The sequence below is a fragment of the Haliotis rubra genome, unplaced genomic scaffold, assembly GCF_003918875.1.
Source record: "Haliotis rubra isolate DU_JTF1 unplaced genomic scaffold, ASM391887v1 Scf334, whole genome shotgun sequence".
NCBI lineage: Eukaryota > Metazoa > Mollusca > Gastropoda > Lepetellida > Haliotidae > Haliotis > Haliotis rubra.
In genome coordinates, this window is record NW_025767007.1 from 270392 (window position 1) to 277796 (window position 7405).

Consider the following 7405-nt stretch of genomic DNA (forward strand, 5'->3'; position numbering starts at 1 on the left):
GAAATATTGGACTTATGCCCTGATAAAGTATGTAACTATTACTGACCTGAATGAAAAAGGGGAAACATTTAACCTGTCAACCTTAGTAAAAGCAAGTCTGTGACCCAAGAAAAACATTTTCCTACATGGATTGCAATATGTTTGTAATTTCATTATCTACACCTAAAACATTGGCTTGGGTCAAAGACTAGCATATTTTCAAGTATTACCCCCAAAACTCCTACAAAATCTCGAAAAATCAATTTCAATATATTTTAGACACTGGTGTTGTTTAAGTCCAGAATATACAAGTGTTAAAATATACTGAACATCACTGAAATCGCAACAGTCTAAATTTGTCCATATTTTCATCAAGATGGATTTCAGCATGACAATGATCAATGAGTATAACTAACATGAAGTCCAAGGGCATGTCCAGTTGAAAAAGTGCTTTAGAAACAAATTCCTGTCCACAGTATGACTCTTAATTTCAAAATGCATCAACATGCAGCCACGCCATGAAAAAAGCGCGAATTTCATTCTGAAATCATACTGACTGTGACATTAAAAGCAGGTGTATGAGAACCGATTCTCATTGCTTCACTAACGATTGTGAAACGAGGACAGAGATGCCGAGGTTAACACCTCACGAAAGAGAACGTGCACTAGGCCTGATTCAGGTTGGCACCAGCAGCAGGGATATTGCTCGACAACTTGGACTTGGCCACTCCACCATCGTTAGGCTTCATAGACGACATCAGTAGACAGGCAGCACCCATGACCTTCAATGACCTTGGCAACAACGTGTTCCGACGTTCCATCAGGATTGACCATGTCCATATCAGTGATTGAACACTGCCGACTGCCAAGACTGCAGCACTAGTGCAAGGTTGACGTGGGGGTCATCAGCGCTGACTCCATGCGACGCCGTCTACACGCTACAGGGCTCCATGCTCGACTTCCTTACGTTGGACCAATTCTGACTGACAGACACCGTAATGAGCGTATACAATGGGCTAGCAGGCATTTTCAGTAAAGGTTGCAACAATGGCATGGTGTGGTAGTCACTGACGAGTCACGTCTTCATCTACGTAATGCTGACGGCCGATTACGTGATTGGCGTAGAGGTGGTGAACGTTATGCTGATGAGTGTGTGGTTCAGACAGACCTTTGGGTGGTGGGAGTGTCATGGTCTGGGGTGGAATAAATTACAATGACAGGACTGCCTTCATGTCTGTCAAGGGAGAGTTAATACCCATTTATTCTTCAGAATCACATCGCATATGTCTTCAATCACCACCAAGATGTCCATACTTTTCAACAGGACAACGCACGGGCACACACAACAAGACTTTCAATGCAGTAGCTGGCCCAGCAACACATCCAGGTTATTCATTGGCATTGTACGAAATAAGGCCCGTCCGACTGACCGAATCGGGCTAGATTTCTGCCGGACGGTCTAATTTTACAGCTAGCCAGCCCGATGGACGGGTGAAAAAGAATATTCCGATAACATGCCCACTGGCACTGACTGGTTAAATCTCTTCTGGGCAGAAGTGGAATGCCATCCTCAAGAACTCTATTTGGACGCTTATTGACTCAATGAGGAGACGTTGAACTGCATGTGTCAATGCAAATGGCGGTCACACGCGATATTGACTTTTCCATTTGCCCCCACGGTGTTTGATCCTTTCTGACTGTGGAACATTTCAATGAATGAGCGTCTTTTCTGTGTTGTTGTTTTTGTCAGTCGTCCATCTGTTATTATCCACTCAAAAAATATCAATTCCTTACACGTGCTTTTAATAATCTGAACTTTTATAAGTAGTGCGTTTTCAATGTTCTATATATTTGAGGTATCGTTATCTTCCATATCACATGTTTTTCTCCTTTCTTTAATTATGCCGATCCAGTTTGCCAAGCAGGCCATGTTTGTGCCCATGGTATGACTTAAAATTGTGTATCAGGACATATCATTTATTGTGTATTCAGCTTAATATGTTACAAACTAGAACATGCGTGTTACAATTATTTGTTTGTTTATACTTTTGTATACAACAAGAGGTCACCTGTTTTGTATGACATTTGTCCCTTGAATATACGAAAGCCTAATGCTGCCACATTTGTTGCATGAAATATTTTTTCAGCGAAATTTCTTGTTGCTTCGATTATGAATACTTCCAAGCACAGTCAAAATAATCGAAGCAATGAGACATTTTGCTGAAACAAATTAGGCTTTCGTATGAATACAGTGTCAGCAGATAGTATTTCTATGCTGGTCTCTTAGCTGCAATGGGGGTGGTGGGGAAGCCTAGTGGTTAAAGTGTTGGCTCGTCATGCCGAAGACCAGGGTTTGATTCCCCACATGGGTACAATGTGTGAAGCCCATTTCTGGTGTTCCCCGCCGTGATATTGCTGGAATATTGCTAAAAGTGGCGTAAAACTAAACTCACTCACTCACTTAGCTGCAATGGTAGTTTGGAGAACAATGAACTGTGTATGACAGTCACACCTGCTGTACAGATTGCTGAGATTACGGATCTAACTGTAGTATGTTGTTATACATACATGTAAAACTCTGATCCATGGTAGGACTGATTCAGGTTGGCTGTTTGTTCTGTAGTCTTTGCCAGAATCTGTGGTTCTGTTTCTCTGTTTTGTTTTTTAGCACCAGCAATATTATAGCAGAATGATGCTGGTCTGTAAATAATTAAGTCTGTACGACAAAATTCAGTGATTCACATCACGAAAAACAAGTTATACTTTTGGATATGAAGACATTCTGTCAACCATGCCACATGCTTGATAACTCGATCAGTTTAGTCAGGCTTTTCTGGAATGTGACTTTGAAACCACAGACTACATGACCCATGCTTGTAAGAGACAACTAACGGGGTCGGGTGGTCAGGCATGGTTGGTTGACACATGTCATTGTATCCCAATTTCGTGGATTGATACTCATAATGTTGATCACTGGATTGTCAGGTCCAGACTCTATTATTTACAGACCGCCGCCATATAGCTGGAATATTGCTGAGTGTAACGTTAAACAACAACCAACCAACCACAGACTATATATCTGTTTTGTTTTGTTAATGTCTTAGATCTTATGGCCAAATGTTTACTATGTTTATAACTGTTCCTATAACACTAGAGTTAGCCTCTCGGGGCACTTGATAGTGAAGTCTCAACCAAGACAGAGCTACAAGAGTGGAACAGTTTTCTGAGACAGTTTTCAGACCCCGATTAAAGACCGCCATAGATCAGAGTCATATATGTATTATGACTGTTACCTGTGCATCAAGCTCCTTGCTTCAAGCACTCCTGATTGTTTTGTTTAGGATATGATTGTATATTTATGTATAATTTAATGCTGGGTTGTGAGACAGTTTTGTATATGTGGTGATTAAACTACATCATGAAAGAAGAGACTTGTCATTTGTAATCTGCCAGTGGGATTGGAGAACTGACACAATGGCCTGTCCCATGTTTAGCAAGAAGTGATGCTATTTTCATAAATCCTTCTGTTACATTATGAAGAAAATGTTAACAGGTTGAACATCATCTCCATAAGTGTCAGCATAGATTTATTTCAGCTGTGCTGAAGAAGAAGAACTATTCACAGCAAACAATTATCAATGGGTGCTATATGGAAGTGATGCACATTTTATTTCAGTAAGGAATATGTCATATTAAACTGGAAATGAGTCTTGCAACCTTACAACAAACATGTCAGGCATGTATTCTTTAAAAGATATTTCAACATTAAAACGTGCTGCCATGGCAGCTATAATTTAACAAGGATGAGAATTCTATGAATTATCTTGGAATGATAAAAAGGATAAACTTCGGGAAAACCGGTTATGTGTTAGGTCAAAGGCATGAGAAAATATCAAATATGACAAAATAAAACCATTTAATATGATTTGCACACAAATTCTGTATTTCATGTGTTAAAATCGTACACCTGGGAAAAATTCAATATGGCTGCCGTGGCAGACGGGAGATAGACAACCGATTAAAAGATATCTAACCTTCATTTCAGATTAGCTACAAGTGATTAAGTGAAGGAATGCTGCTTTGAAAGGCAAAGATTTGCCATAAATTGAGGTAACCAGTTTGGTATTGTGAGAGTCTTATCATGTCATATATCATAGGTATACATGTTCATAAGACTCTACACACATTGGATGTAATTTTTGCACTTAACTTAACAAGTCTTACTATTAAATATACCATTAGCCAAGGTCTTTAGAAAGTAGATGTATCCAGTTTCCAGTACATTTTGAAGTACATTTCTGATCAAATCTTGATACCTTGTACACTGTAAAGAACCTCAAAGATTTTGTGTTTGTTTATTTCATATTTCCTAATAAAGCTATGGTCAGTCAAATAAGAATGAATGAAGGTTTCTACAATATGTTTTACCCGACATGGTGGGAAAAAATGCATGCTAATACTGTAAATGTACACGATGATGATTACTTTTTGTGCAGGATGTATACTAGCCACATAAAGAAACTGTGCATTGTCAAAATATTATCCCAGTTGATCAGTACGATAACAATGTCAAAGGTACATATAAACTTTAATGGAGGGATCATGAGACCATAACAAGTCGGGAGAATTTCAATTGACAAGTCAATCACAATGACGTCACGAGTCCACAAGCGGGACAGGGGTCAAACGACCATGTCACAAGCTCAATAACAGGTATGTCCACCATCGGCATTGAGAACAGCAGTGCATCGACGACGCATATAGCCTATCAATCGTGCAAGGAAGGCTTGTGGGAAGTTCTGTTGCAAGGTTAAGGACGTTATCTGGCGGATGAGGAAGACGGCGTAGACGTCGATCCATCTCGTCCCAAACATGCTCTATCGGGGAGAGATCCGGTGAATTTGCAGGCCAAGGCAGTAAGTCAACGTTGTGGTGTTGCAAGAAATCCATAGCAACCCTTGCCGTATGAGGGCGGGCATTGTCCTGTTGGAATGTTAACCCAGGGCCATGACGTTGCAGAAAAGGAATTGCCACAGGTCGAAGAATCTGATCCCTGTAGCCCACACCAGTTAAGTCGCCCTGAACAATCACCAAAGGAGTTCTTTGGCGTGCTGTTATTCCACCCCAAATCATCACGGAACCACCAACAAAGCGATTCCTCTCCAAGACACAGGCCTGTGCATAACGTTCTCCCACGCGTCTGTAGGCACGTTGACGTCCATCACTATGGGAAATGTTAAACCTGGACTCATCTGTAAAAACAACATTTCTCCACCAAAACAAGGGTGTGCGGACATGATTTCGGCACCACATTCGGCGAACTGGTCGATGACGTTGTCTCAGGATAGGCCGTATGGCGGGACGTCGTGGTCTGATCCCGTGATGACGTAATCGTTGTCGAACTGTGTTGGGGTGGATACGGCGAAGTCCTGGGATGGTTCGGGCAGTCATCACTGCAGTCTGAAACCTGTGGCGAAGATGGGTCACCCTTATCCATCTGCCCTGTCTTGGCGTTGTTACACGTGGACGTCCAGAACGTGGCCGATCGATGACGTCATTTGTGTTCTGATAGCGTCTCACCAGTGCAGAAATGGTGTTCCGGTGGCAGTGGAAATGTGCAGCCACTTGTCGTTGAGACATTCCCCCACGGACCATCCCAATGGCCTCATGACGTTGTGCAGACGTGAGCCTTGGCATGCTATGCGTTTCAATAGCCGTTTAATTTTTTGAACGATCGCAAGGGCAGGGTTGAGCTTTCCAAAGTGACAGTATTGTGTGGCATTCATTTGCTCTGTTTCTCTTTCCCGGAATGCACGTGCAACAACGTATTGCACGTCTCAAGGACGAACCCACTGACGTCACGGAACGTGGCACGTGCATGCATGTTGGATACATGTCACTAATCTCTGAGTTTAAATCCTTATGTGTCTACACAGGTTTGATAAATTTAGATTTTAAATTTTTGTATGCACAGTTTCTTTATGTGCGTAGTATATTTTCCGTGAGAAAGATATTACATTCATACAATCGATCAGATCAACTATTTGCTAATAATAATAATAATGGAATTCTAATCAAAGACAAGAGTCAAGTAGAGACTGAAACTATATTTTTTGTCCTTCTGTAAAGTCAAATCTATAAACATGAAAAGAAGGGTCGTCTAATTGAGGTCACATGCATGAAACAGTAGTTGTGATTTGGATATATATACAACTCAATTTGCGGTAGGAATAGTCATTGTCCAAACGAGGACCGAATCTGATGGATTGCTTGGAGATGTTGTTCTTCAAATAGTATTACCACTGCTATGGAACTGTGATATTGGCAGCATCATTACAAAATTTATTAAACATAATTATACACAGCTATTGACCCTAGATATCAGACAGTATGAAATGCTTTGTATCCCTATGAAAGCTTGAGTATAATATTGACATTCACAAGTGACTTTTTTTAAACCAAGATTAGCTGTTTATCTTTTCAAAACCAGAAATGTTCTAGATTTAGCTAGATTAGTTCAGATACTGAACAAAACGTATACAAGTAAGGTAGTGGCAAGGTGGCGCTGTGTCATGGAGAATTCAGGACAAGATGCTGTAACACACCGTCTTCTAGTTCTGCATATGAAATACACAATGCCATTTTAGAAAGTGGTGAAATGTAACATATGTTATATTTGGGATTACAATTTCTCAGTAAAGTACTGGTTCTAGTACTTTATTTATTTATTTATTTATTTATTTATTTATTTATTTATTTATTTATTTATTTATTTATTTATTTATTTATTTATTTATTTATTTATTTATTTATTTATTTATTTATTTATTTATTTATTTATTTATTTATTTATTTATTTATTTATTTATTTATTTATTTATTTATTTATTTATTTATTTATTTATTTGTTTGTGTGTGTGTGTTTGAGTGCCATCCGAATTCAGAACCCACACCCTCAGAATCAGGCACCTAATCGCCAGCACACAAAGTTTAGACCGCTCAGCCGCGGTGGCTGAGCCATCTAGGCGTCTGACTTTGTGTGCTAAGGTGCCTGACTCTGACTCTGAGAGTGTGGTTTTGAATCCCGGATCTGTACTTTACTGAGAAAGTGAAAGTGTAATCCCAAATATAACCTATGTTATAGTTCTGTATAGTCAACACGGCATCAAGTGATTCAAGCCATAGAATATAGTGTACCTGTCAAGATTTTAATGTTTGTATAAAATCAAAACTTGACATTTCTCCAAGGACACTACAAGCCTGCTTACCTATGTTGCTGGTTACTGAGTCCAGTACATAATCGCCTTCTGATCTGCTCGCACTTTTATAAAGTATTCATTATTCAGAACAACAGGTAACCATGGTAATAACATGCCAATCTGTTTGCTGTCTGGGGCAGGTACATTGAGTTGAGCAGCTGCAGACT